Raw genomic sequence first — 13,735 nt, 5'->3', positions numbered from 1 at the left:
CCTCTCATCACTTGTGATCTATGGGGGATGGGAGAACTGGACCAGCAGCACAAGCATGAGAGAGATGGTCCTGCTCCCTATAGACTTTTGTGCTTGGGAGAGCAGGCCCTGAACCTCACCTGGGGAGCATACCAGAAGTGACCCTGTTTGTGGGTTTGCAGGTGATCTGGTTCTGTGGACATGAGAGCAGGTGTCCCCTCCCTTGTATGCCCTATGATGTCATGGGTAGGGAGATATACCTTCTATCCCTACCCCTTGCCAACTGTGGCAGATAAGAAAGGTGGGCTAAGGGGCATCACCAACTGCAGTAATTGGGAGAGTGAACCATAATAATTTACCTGGGCAAAACAGGAGAGCTGGCCTTAGTGGTGTGAGTGTGGGAGAGCTGGATCCAAGGGCCTGAGAGCAGAAATTACACTGCTCCCTGTTGCCTGCTGCATTGGGTGAGCTAGCTGGAAGCAGTGCTGGAGGGTTCACCCTGGAAGTGATGATGGGGGAAAGTGGGTAAGCCGACCACCCCAGCTACCACCCTGGCCACACCAGCATTCACTTCATCCATGAACTGCTGGAGTATGTGAATAGGCAGGATTAGCAGGACAACAACAGAATCTATAGGAGGAGTTCCAGTGAGAGCCCAGTATCAATAAGGCAGCAGAAGCCAGAAGATTTGAGCCAGAGTAATGATCTCTTACAAAGATCATTTACAAGTAAAGATGTATGAGCTAATCGGTATACTGTGTGACTCACTGGGCCACACTACAGCTTCCACCAAAAATTTTCTTTTTTTTAATGGTATACTTCTAAATTTAGTTTTGTTTTAGGGGGTATGTAACAAGGATGGAGGTGAGGGGATGAGGAGATGAGTGAGGTCAGGATGCATGATGTAAAATCCACAAAGAATCAATAAAAAGTTAAAAAAATTATGATGGTAAATAGCTCACAACAAATTTTCTACTTGGAGCACTGTTTGGAACTAATTGAATAAAACCAGGTTCCTTTCTGGTCTCTTGTGAAACTGTGCTAGCATTAAACAAGGATAGTTTAGTGGAGGGCCAAGTGGGAGGGAGTACAGATTTATGCATATACAGAACTGCTTAATACTGGCTTAGAGTATTATCTAAGACTGCACTTTTTGCCTTCAGAAAGAAACACTGTGGGGATAGCATTAAATAAAGGGGGATTCTAGACACTGCTGTCCAAAGAAAGGATGTGAGATTGAGAGATTGTTGTAAAATATTTGTACACTATGTGAAGATGTATTGCTGTGATTGGTGTAATAAAAAGCTGAATGGCCAATAGGTAGGCAGACTGTGTGGGCAAAATATCCAGGGAGAGAAAGAAAGAGGAGGAGGAATCTAGGTGCACAGGAGATGCCAGGAAACATGGAGGGGAAACAGGAGGTGCAAGATGGAAGAGGTAATGCCATGTGATAGAACATACATTAATATAAACGCTTTAAGTTATAAGAACTAGTTAGAAACAAGTCTAAGCTATACTCCAAACTTCCATAATTAATAAGAAGTCTTCATGTCATTATTTGGGAGTTGGCTGGTAGGACAGAAAAAGCCTCATGAGAGCATGTCAGATCTGGTATAGGGAGTCTAGATCCATGGCTGAGGTAATGCACTCTGAAATTTGTCATTGTGTTTCCCCCTCTTACCTATTTGGGTCTTTCCTTTCTTTACTTTTTTAAAAAAAAGCCATGGATGAGGATATCAAGTGTCCTTGGACTTCCTATCCATGGTTTTCTTCATCTGTGAATCCCTTGAATGGATCTTTTTTACATCTAAACTTATGTAGCATAAACATTTCTTTTTATTGTCTGTTCATTATTTTCATTGAAAATAGATTCTCATCTCATAAAATACATCCTGACCACCATTTCCCCTCTACTGACTTTTCTCAACTCCGCCCAACTTCCTGTCTCCTCCAGAGACACCCATCTCCCTTCCTTTTTCCAAAAAAAAAAAAAAAAAAAATCAAGCTTCCAAGAGTCAGCAGCCAAACAGGACAAAAGAGACATAATAAGACAAAACAAAAGCCCTCATATCAAGGCTGGACAAGTCAACTCATTAGGAAGAAAAGAGTTCCAAGAACAAACAAGAGTCAGAGATGCACCCAACCCCACTGTTAGGAGTTCCACAAAAACATCAAGCTAACAGCCATTTTACACACACACACACACACACACACACACACACACACACACACACACATATACATATATGTATATATATAAAACACACACACACACAGAGGACCTGGTACTGACCTATGCAGGCTCCATGCTTACCACTTCCGTCTCTCTGAGACCATGTGAGCATTGCTTAGTTGGTTCAGTGGGCCATGTTTTCCTGGTGTCCTCCATCTCCCCTGATTCCTACAATCTTTACTCTCCCTCTTCTACAGAGTTCCCTGATCTTCAAGGGCAGGGATCCAATGGAGATCTCCAATTTATACTCTTTCTCTCCATAATGTCTGTCTGTGAGTCTCTGTAGCTGCTCCAATTTGCTACCTGAAAAAGCCTCTCTGATGATGACTGGATTAATGATTAATGAATATAGCAAAGTATCACTAGGAATCATTTCATTGGTCTTTTTCCAGTCATGCTTGGTTCTTCCCTGGGTCTCTGGGCTATCTGGTCTCAGGTTCCTGGCCATCCAGCGGTGTAGGGCATGGAATCTGTCTTGTGGCATGAAACTCAAGTTAAACCAGATATCAATTGCCCACCCCCACAAGTTCTGTGCCACCACTGGCCTTGTGTGTCTTGCAGGTAGGACAGATTGTAGGTCGTGGACTTTGTAGTCAGGCTAGTGTCCAGCTTTCTCTTCCATAGCCTACAGAGTATCTTCTTACACCAAAGAGATTAAAATGTAGGGGTGATGGCTCCATGTAGGCATCAGCTCATCCTCTCTATGTTCAATGAGCTGTGTGGATGTTCTTCCTGGCAATGTCCACCCCCACCTTACTGTAAATTTTCAGAGAGCAACTTTTTTTTTTTTTTTTTTTTTTTTTTTTTTTTGTCTTAGCATCATCTGAGTTATTTGCTCATCTTCATGGAACCCCTTGGCTAACAATTCAACCAAATGCAATCCAGTCCTACCACTGTAAATCTTGCCTGGCTACAAAAGAATGGCCAGTTCAGACTTTATATCCTCCATTACCAGGTGTCCTCACTAGGTTTCCACACCACTTCCCAAGTGTACCCCCAATTCCAGCTGTCTCTCCATTCACTCTCTCCCTCCATCCCTCCCCTACCACCCAACCCCTCCTGTTCCCATTCCCACTCACCCCTAGTCCATCCACAAAATTTACTCTAGTTTTCCTTTGCAAGGAGATCCATGATTTCTCCCTAAAACTCTCTTTACCTAACCTTTCTGAGTCCCATAGGTTGCTTATTATTTATTTAATAACTAGTATCCACTTATAAGTGAATACATATCATATTTGTCTTTCTTGTTCTGGGTTACCTCACTCAGGATGCTTTTTTTCTAGTTCCATCCATTTGCATGCAAATTTCAAGATGTCATTATTTTTTAGCATCTGTGTAATTAATACTTCATCTGGTAAATGTACCACTTTCTTTATTCATTCTTCTGTTGATGGACATCTAGGTTGTTTTCAGTTTCTGGTTATGATTAAAGTTGCTGTGAACATAGTTGAGTGAATGTCCTTTTGGTAGGATAGAGCATCCTTTTGATATACACCCAAGGGTGATATAGCTGAATCTTGCAGTAAATCAATTCCCAATTTTCTGAGGAACCACCATATTCACTTCCAAACTAGCTATACAAGTTTGCACATCCACCCTCAGTGGAGGAGTGTTCCTCTGCTCCACATTCAGGAAAGAGCAGATGGCTTTGTCTTGTTTTTAGTTTTAGTAGGATTGCTTTGAGTTTCTATCCATTTAAGGTGATGTTGACTATAGGCTTCTTTTATAAATTGTCTTTATTATGTTGAGCTATGTCCCTGGTACTCCAAATCTCTCCAGGACTTTTTAAATTATGAATGGGGTATTGTATTTTGTCAAAGGACTTTCCTACATCTAATGAGATGGCCATGTGGTTTTTGTCTCTGAATTTGTTTGCATCATGACTATATTTATCTATTTAGGTATATGGAACCATTTCTGCATCTCTGGGATGAAGCCTACTTGATCATGGTGGATGATCTTTTTCATGTGTTCTTGGATTTGTTTTGTGAGTATTTTATTTAGTATTTTTGCATCTGTGTTCATAAGGGAAAATGGTATGTAATTCTTGTTCTTTTTTGAATCTTCATGCAGTTTGGATATCAGGGTGACTGTGGCCTCATAAAAAGAATGTGACAATGTTTCTTCTGTTTTAATTTTGTGGAATAATTTGAGGAATATTAATGTTATTTTTTTCTTTGCATGTCTGATAAAATTCTGCAATAAAACCTGGGGTCCTGTGATGGAGGAGTTACTTTCATTTAATAAAGAAACTGCCTTGGCCCATTTATAGGCCAGCCCTTAGGTGGGTGGAGTAAACAGATAGAATGCTGGGAGAAAGGAACAGAGTCAGTGAGTCGCCATGATTCTCCCATTCCAGACAGACGCAAGTTAAGATCTTCCCTGGTAAGCCAGCTCATGGTGCTACACAGAATATTAGAAATGGGTTAGATCAATATGTAAGAGCTAGCCAATAAGAGGCTGGAACTAATGGGCCAGGCAGTGTTCAAAAGAATACAGTTTCCGTGTAATTATTTCGGGGCATAAGCTAGCCATGTGGGCGGCCGGGTGCCGGAGACGCAGCCCTGCCGCTCTTATTACAACAGTCCTGGTCCTATTTTTTTGGTGGGAAAACTTTTAATAACTGCTTCTATTTCCTTAGGGGTTACAAATTCATTTAAATGATTTATTTGATCTTGATTTAAATTTGGTAAGTAATATCTATTGAGAAAATTATTCATTTCTTTTATATATTTCTAATTTTGTACAGGTTTTTAGCCTGAGTTGGGGGTAGGAAATGGCAATAAGGTTGGGAGGATGGGAAGGGAGTGATGGTGGTAGATGTGGGAACTGAACCAAGGGAGTGGGAAAGTTCCATGGGTAAGTTTCTTCTGACTAGTGTGTTCTGCACTTGAGCAGGGGATGTCCCCCTGAGTTGGGGAATTGGGACATGGCAATGGGAGTAGGTTGTGAAGAGGGAAGGGATGGTGGCAGATTGGGTTTGTGGTAACCAAATCAAGGAAATGTTTGCTCTTGATTTAACTTTAGTAAGTAGTACTTGCCAAGAAAACTATTGATTTATTTAATTTTTCAGTTTGGTGAAGTAGAGGTTTTAAAATTATGTATTTATAGATGGGCAGTGGTGGAGCACACCTTTAATCCCAGTATTTAGAGGGTAGTGGCAGGTGGATCTATATGAGTTCAAGGCCATCTTGGTCTGTAGACTGAGTTCCAGGACAGTCAAAGCTGTGACAAAGACAAACCCTGTCTCAACAAACAAACAAACAAACAAACATATACACCAAAAATATGTACTTAGGACTCTCTGGAGTTCTTTAGTATCTGTTGTTAATTTGAATATCATCTCTCTGCCTTTTAGTCTATCTTGCTGATTTTCTCTAAGAAATCTTTGTTTCATTGAATCTCTATTTTTATTTATTGATTTCAGCCCTCAATTTAATCATTTCTTGCCATCTACTCCTTTTGGGTGTACTTGTTTCTTTCTGTTCTAGAGCTTTCAGGCATGCTGTTAATTTACTAGTATGAGAGCTCTCCACTTTTTTATGTATGCGTTTAGAGCTATGAACTTGCTTCTTAGATCTGCTTTCATTGTGTCTCATAAGTTTAGATGTGTTGTATATTTATTTTCATTAAATTCTAAAAAGTTTTAATTTCATTTTTTATCTCTGTCTTAATCCAGTTTTGTATATAATATTATTTTAAGTTGTGCTACTTTTGTTCATACTGCATTTGTTTAACTCTGTGATTCTTTGCCTGTCTAAGATACCCAATGATCTAATAAAGAGCTGAACAACAGCCTATAGTGAGGCAAAAGAAAGGACAGGCTAGGATGGCACACAAAAGGAATAAAAGAGAAGGAGAAATTTGGGAAAACAGGGTCAAGGAATGAGAGAAGGAGGAGGACTCCAGGGACCAGCCACCCAGCTACACAGCAAGCCATGGAGTAAGAGTGAAAATAAGATATTCAGAAATAGGAAAAAAGAAAGTTTAGAGGCAAAAGGTTGATTGAATAATTTAAGTTAAGGAAAGCTGGTTAGAAACAAACCTAGCTAAGGCCAGGCATTTATAAGTAACAATAGCCTCTGTCTGTGATTTATTCGGGAGCTGCTTGGCAGACCCCTAAAAGACCAAAGACTGAAGAAGTTTAAAGAGTAAAGAGTAAAAAATCAACAACATTACCACCAACACACTTTTCATTCAGTAGCAGGTTGTTCAGTTGTTCTATGAGATTGTAATCTTTCTGTTGTTTCTGTCGTTGTTGAAATCCAGCTTTAACCTGTGGTGGTCTGATAGGGTGCAGTGGGGTATTTCAATTTTCTTGTATCTCTTGAGATTTGCTTTGTGACTGAGCATGTGATCAATTTTGGAAAATGTTTTATGAGGTGCTGAGAAGGTGGTGTATTCTTTTGTGCTTGGGTGGAATGTCCTATAAATGTCTGTTATATTCATTTGGTTTATAACATCAGTTAGGTCTAGTGTTTTTCTGTTTAGTTTTTGTGTGGATGACCTGCCTAATGGCAAAAATGGGGTATGAAGTTTCCCATTATTAGAGTGTGAGGGTCAATATGTGACTTAAATTATAGTAGTGTTTCAGAAACATGTGTATCCTTGTGTTTGGGGCATAGATTTTAAGAATTAAAATGTCATCTTGATGAGTATGAAGTATCCTTTCCCATCTTTTGATTAATTTTGGTTTGAAATTTATTTTGTTAGGTATTAAAACAACTATACCATCTTGAGTTTTAGCTCCATTTCCTTGAAATACCTTTTTCTAACCCTTTACCCTGAGGTAATGGTGACCTTTGATGGCGAGTTGTTTTTCTTGTATTCAGCATAAAGGTAGTTCCTGTTTTGAGTCTATTCTGTTAACCAGTATCTTTTTATAAGGAAATTGAGTCTATTAATATTGAGAGATATCAGTGACCAATGATTGTTAATTCTGGTTATGTTGTTGTTGTTGTTAGTGGTGGTGGTTGTGGTGGTGGTGGTATGTGTGTGCTCTTCTTTTGGTTTTGGTAGTATGAGATTATTTCCTGTGTTTTCATGGATATAGTTAGCTGCCTTGGGTTGGATTTTTCCTTCTACTTCCTTTTGTAAGGCTTTGGAGTTATATATTGTTTAAATATGACTTTATCATGGAATATTTTCTTTTCTCAATCTATGGTAACTGAAAGTTTTGCTGGGTATAGTAGTCTAGGCTGGCATCTGTGGTCTCTTAAGTCCCACATCTGCCCAGGTCCTTCTAGCTTAGATTCTCCATTGAGAAGTCAGGTGTAATTCTAATAGGTCTGCCTTTTGTATGTTTCTTGGTCTTTTTTTCCCTTTCAGCTTTTAACATTCTTTCTTTGTTATGTATTTTTAGTGTTTTGATTACTATGTGGAGAGGGCACTTTGTTTTCTGGTCCAATCTATTTGGTGTTCTGTAAGCTTTCTGTATCCTGATAGGCATGTTCTTCTTTAGCTTAGAAATTTTTTTCTATGATTTTGTTAAAAATAGTTTCTGGGATTTTGAGCTGGTTGTCTGCTCCTTTCATTTTTAGGTTTGTCTTTTCACAGTGTCCCAGATGCCCTGGATGCTTTGTGATAGAAAATTTTTAGTTTTAACATTTTCTTTGATTGGTGTGTTCACTTTTTAAAACCACTATCTTCCATGATTGAGGTTCTTCCATTTTTGTATTGTGTTGGTGAAGCTTGCCTCTGTAGTTCCTGTTTCCATTCCTAAATTTTTGTTTCTAGAATTCCCTCATTATATGATGTAATAAGAGGCTGCTTGTTCCTTCCCAGCTGCACAGCCTCAAAATAACCACACAGAAAACATATTATTTGTAATACTGTTTGGCCAATAGCTTAAGCGTATTTCTGTCTAACTCATATCCTAAACTAACCCATCTCCATTAATCTGTGTATCTCCATTTGTCTGTGGCTTATAGGGCAAAGTTCTGTCCCTGACGTCTGTCTCCAGTGGGGCTACATGGCTTCTTACTGATTCCACCTTCTTTCTCCCTGCCTATCTCTACTCTTCCCTATCAGGTCAAGCCAGTTTCTTTATTCATTAACAAATAAAAACAACACATATACAGAATGATCTTCCACACCATTTCCCCTTTTCTGTTTAAATAAAAAAAGAAGGTTTTAACTTAAACATAGTAAAATTACATATAACAAAGCAGTTATCAAGCAAGAATTATAGTTACAATATTTATATCTATTTTATCTTTTATCATAACTAAGGAAAACTACAACTTAACTATTCTTTAACTCCATCAAAGACTCTAGTAGAATAGTAATATTATTATTACCTAAGTAAACAGGAAGTACATTGTAAGCAACTTCCAAAACTCTAGAATTGACAGAGACATTTTGCTGCCTAGACAGTCACCCAAAGTTCTTCTGTAATTTTGGGGTATCTGGTCTTCAGCCTACAGGCCCATAGTATCCAGCAGACTTTTCCACAAAGCAGAAAATTTGAAGATCTATTCTGCCTTGTAATGGCAAAGTCTATCAGTTGCTTTCTTCTGTGTCCTACAGAATGTCTAGCAGACTCTTTCATGAAGCAGGAACCCAGAAGGACCATTTCACCTTTAGGCAAGTTCAGCAGTCATTGTTCTGTGGGTCCTGCATGTCTACTTCATATAGCATAACATCAAGCAGTCCGGGCAAGAGCAGTTTCTTGCCCAAATGGCTAACAAATTCCATAAGGAGCCTCTTCAAAGCCCATCTTCTTCTTGAAATAATTGGTGCTGACAGGAGCATATATGTCTCATTGTCATGACAAGTCTAAGTTTTTAAAACATTTTAAATGCCATTTTCTGAAGGTCTTTGAAAGGTTTGAAGATTATCTATCTAACTGAAATATATCTCTATATATCTAGAAAACCTAACTAACATGACTAAAATCTTGACTATTATAGATGATTATCTATTAACTTATATTTCTTAATTATACATTACATTTTTAAATGAGCTGATCAAACACAATACCTTAATCAAAAGCAGAAATGTACATATAACATAATTCATCTAAAATTTGTATCAATAATGAAGATACATACTGATGCAAAGTATCCATCTCTATAGTATATCCCCCTTTAAATGTAAATAAACATTTATAAACAATCATTTAGGGAATTTGGGCATAGTTCTCTCCAAACTTCTTTCTGCTTTTTGTTGTAATGAAATATCATTGGGGATGTTCACGGCAACTTTTCAGGACGTTTTAGTCTATCAAACCCATTATTCTGGAATGAATTCACAGGTTCTCATCCTCCATGGAAACAAACAACAAAAGAACCTCTTTTCCAAAACAACATATCCTTAGACTCAAATTCTGAAGTCAAGATACCTTTTTGTTGATTTAACTTAGCAATCCATTACAATGAAATGTCTCCTGTTCTTAACACCTTCACAGTCAAAAAATTCAAAGAAAACACAATAGTATACAACATTCAGACTTTCTGTGTATTTTCCATCTTTACATGCCGTATTTTTCTTACTCTACTACGTTTTCTATAAGTTTAAGATTTATTTTATTATCTTTACTCCTTTAATGTATGACTGTAGTCTTTTTATTATATTTACTGTCTCTATTCTTTTTCTTTTCTCTCACAAGCCTACATACATTTATCCATAACTATGACCCATTTAAAGGTTTTTTCTTTTTAAATCTGGATTTGTCTTTATGACATAACTATTATTCTTTTCTGACCAGAACCACTTTTTTATGCTAAGTGAGCATGGCTAGGGACAAGGTGGCCCTGCCTCCCTGCTCTGCTCAGTCCAATAAGCCTGAGGCATGTTTGTTGCCTCTGAGAGGCAGGCACATTGCCCCATTTTTAGGCACACAGTAGTTCTGTGTCTCCATTAAGCAAGTTGTAGCCTCTGCTCACAGACCCATTTAAATGCTCTATAGTGGGAAAGAGTCAGAGCCATTTGTGCTGGTGAACCAGGAAGGCTTCTTAAAGGAGCTGCACAGATTTTGGTGGTACTGCTGAGTTAGTAAGCCTTCTCTTAAAAAAAATCATGCTTCTGCTTGCTTCTAGAAAACAAGGTCCACCTGAGGAAAAAAATGTGACTAAACTTTGTCTTTCAGTGTCTAGAATTCCTTTCCAGTCCCTCTCAGGTTTTATGTGGATTTAGCTAGCAGACACTGGAGCACCAAGGCCTCCTACTACAATGTGATTTTTTTATTGCTTCTATTTCTGTTTTTCAATCTTGAAATTTTTTATTTATTTCCTCCAACTATTTATTTATTTATTTGCTTCTTTGAGTGATTTATTCATTTTCTGTAGTTTTTTGTTTTTTCTCAATTTCTTTAATTATTTTTCATTTCCTCTTTAAGGACCTCTATCATCTTCATATAGTTGGTCTTAAATCTTTTTATTGTGCTTCAGCTACATGGAATACTCAGGGTCTGCTGCGGTAGGATAACTGGGCTTTGGTGGTGACATGTTACCTTGGCTGTTGTTGATCATGTTCTTACACCAGTGTCTAGGTATTTGGCTTTGGGGTGACCATGGGTCTGCTTTCTGAGTTGGTGTTTGTTGCGTGGGTGTTTGTTTTTTAGTTTTTTTCTCTCTGAATTTTCAGGAAGTGTGGTAGCTGTGTGCTGCATATTTACTGCTTAACTGGTGTGTTCACAGGGAATGCTTGCTAGTGGTAGAGGGTGGGGAAAATGGAGGCCAGAGAGAGAGATGATCTTTTGTTGTGCTAGGGATGTACTGCCAAAGGCTGGTCACATACAGAATGATAGTTCCATAAAATTCTACTACCTTCTGATAGCATTACCATCTTAGGTTGTGTGTGTATGCTCCATCATGGTCACACAAAGAAGAAATTACCTAAAGATGTGTTTCCCAGCACATATTCCTGGTGTTAAACAACAAATTTGTCCTTGGATACTGTGGTGACTCAAATACAAATGGCCCAGTTAAGCTCATCTTGATTCCCAGCTGAAGAACTGTTATGGAAGAATGGGAAAGTGTGTCCTTGTTGGTGTGGGTGTAGTCTTGTTGGAGGAGATGCGTCACTGGGAGTGAACCTTCAGCTTTTAGAATCCTATGGGAGACTTAGAGTCTTTTATACTCTGCTTAAGGATCAGGATGTAGCTCTTAGCTGCTTCTTCAGTACAATTCCTGCCTGAAGCCATATTGCCTGCCATGATGATAATGGACTAAGTCTCTGAAACTGTAAGCAATCCCCTAAATAAATGACTTCTTTTATAAGAGTTGCCTTAGTCATGGTGTCCTTCATAGCAATAGAACAGTGACTAAGACAGATACCATATCTTTTATTTTGTTAGTATTCTTCAAAAACAATTTTATTTATCTGAAACCTGGCTTTAAATCACACTCCTTACTACATTTACAGCAGACTCTTCATTAGTCGTAAACAGTACCCACTTATATCTCTTTATATACACAATATTTCTATTCACAACGGGAACTGAGGACTTTAAATGAAAAGTTTTTGGGAAACAGTATTTTCATCTGTGGGAAAGCTTGAGGTTTATAGATAAAGAGGTCCAAAAATTTATAGACTTAAATAAAATTTAAAAAAAAATTGGGAATAAATAGATGCTCAGAGACAGGAGACCCAATTGGCAAAATGTCAAGCATAGTTTAACAGGATATCATTTTTTTTTTCTTTCAGAAGCTACTCAGAATAAATCTGATATTCTAAACTTGGAGGCATTAGGCATCTTGATGTGAACTTGGAGTTCCAGTGATGAACACTATAAAGAGAAAGTCCCTCTTGGTGGCTTTGGGGGCAGTGGACATAGATCAATTAGAGTTAGAACCGTGACTCTAGTGGCAAGAAGAGTACAACTCAAAATCAAATTTGAACAGCAACATTTCTACTGATTAGTTTTTTTTTTTAACATAAAATTACCAAAATCTGGTCTGTAAGGGAAACAAGGCGTAGAGGGGCTTTAATCACTTGTGGGAACTCTGGAAGGGTTTCCATACTTCTGGATAATGAATAGCTACAGCCACTGCATTGCTCATAGACAATAGCCATGACATTGTAACTAATATTATCCTTAAGAGCTGGTTATGTGTACTTCCCCATGACTAAGTGATGGAGGTATTGATTAAGCTTAACTATATGTAATGTGCACATGTATGTTTGAGTCCTATATCACTGACAAAACATTTTACTTTCTGTCTCTTTTCATTTTACTTAAGAATGCTATTGTTTTTTTAATAGTCTTCCAAACTTATCTTGTGTTTCTGATTTTAAATGTTAGAAATAAAATAGGATTGAACTATATATTGTTTCATGTTCTTTCTAGCATAATCTTTTCAAGGAACTTTTAGTTCCTGGTCAGTGTGAAAAGGTATGGAGCAAAAATAACAAAATTTCTCTGGATTTAAAGAGAGGATATAGCCTGGATATGTTGTATCTGGCCTTTAATCCCATTACTCAGGAGGCAGAAGCAGGAGGATCTCTGAGTGTCAGGCCAGCCTGGTCTAAAGAGTGAGTTCCAAGGCAGCCAGGGATACACAGAGAAACTCTGTCTCAAAAGACATAAACAAAACAAGACAGAAAATAAAGAAAATATATATAGTAAGAAGTATCATATTAGAAAAATATCTCGGTTTATTTCTTCTAAAATATTTTAAAATATAGATTCATAAGTCCATGCAGTGGGACAAATTGAACCCCACTACATTTTTATACACATAGAAAATGAAAATAACAATTATGTAATTGGAATGTGTGAATGATCACAGCTTGAAGAGTTAGCACGTTTTATTCTATGAGTTGTACTTTAAAGTGTCTTTCTTTGTAATGAACAGGACTTTTGAGATTATTCAACTGAACATAAGTCAGAGATATAGATAATAAGTACATATGTTTACATACTTATTACACTCTCATGTTTCTCTATAAAATAATTTACAACAGAAATCTATATTAGCCTTCATATTATAACATTGTTTTAATTTAGTAATTCAAATTTGTTGGTACAAACAACAAAGCAATCTCATAGTCTAGTTATATATAAAGAATAATCATGTATAAAATATTTGATAATCTTCTTGGATAGTTCTTTAATTGCTGTTACATACTTAAATGTAACATGTCTTTTTCTGTCCCTCCAGTCAGCTGCCAATCATTATGAAAAGTTGGCCTATAGCTTAGGCTTGTTTATGAGTAGCTCTAACAACTTAACTCATTTCTATTAATCTCCATCCTGTCACATACTGCCCATCCCACTTCCTCCATTTCTCCTCATTTCTCTCTCCATGACTAGATTACTATGCTGAGGATACCAAGCATCCGTAGTCAGGACACACCAGAGAACCCAATGTGGTTATGACCTGAATGACTCTTCCCTGAAGACTGGCTTTCGTGATACCACAAGGTGCCATGTAAGCAAGCTTCCAAAGGAGGGAAACAACCCATAGTCCTTCTCAGTTATAATGCCTATGAACTACCCCTACAACCAGCATGGTAGGATAACCATAAGGGTACAGTAGAGGCACACACACATTGGCAATAACAAATAGTTCTCTAATT

The sequence above is a fragment of the Chionomys nivalis genome, chromosome 21 (assembly GCF_950005125.1).
Source record: "Chionomys nivalis chromosome 21, mChiNiv1.1, whole genome shotgun sequence".
In the NCBI taxonomy this organism is placed as follows: domain Eukaryota; kingdom Metazoa; phylum Chordata; class Mammalia; order Rodentia; family Cricetidae; genus Chionomys; species Chionomys nivalis.
The sequence above is the reverse complement of the archived record's forward strand: the minus strand, read 5'-3'. Positions refer to the sequence as shown.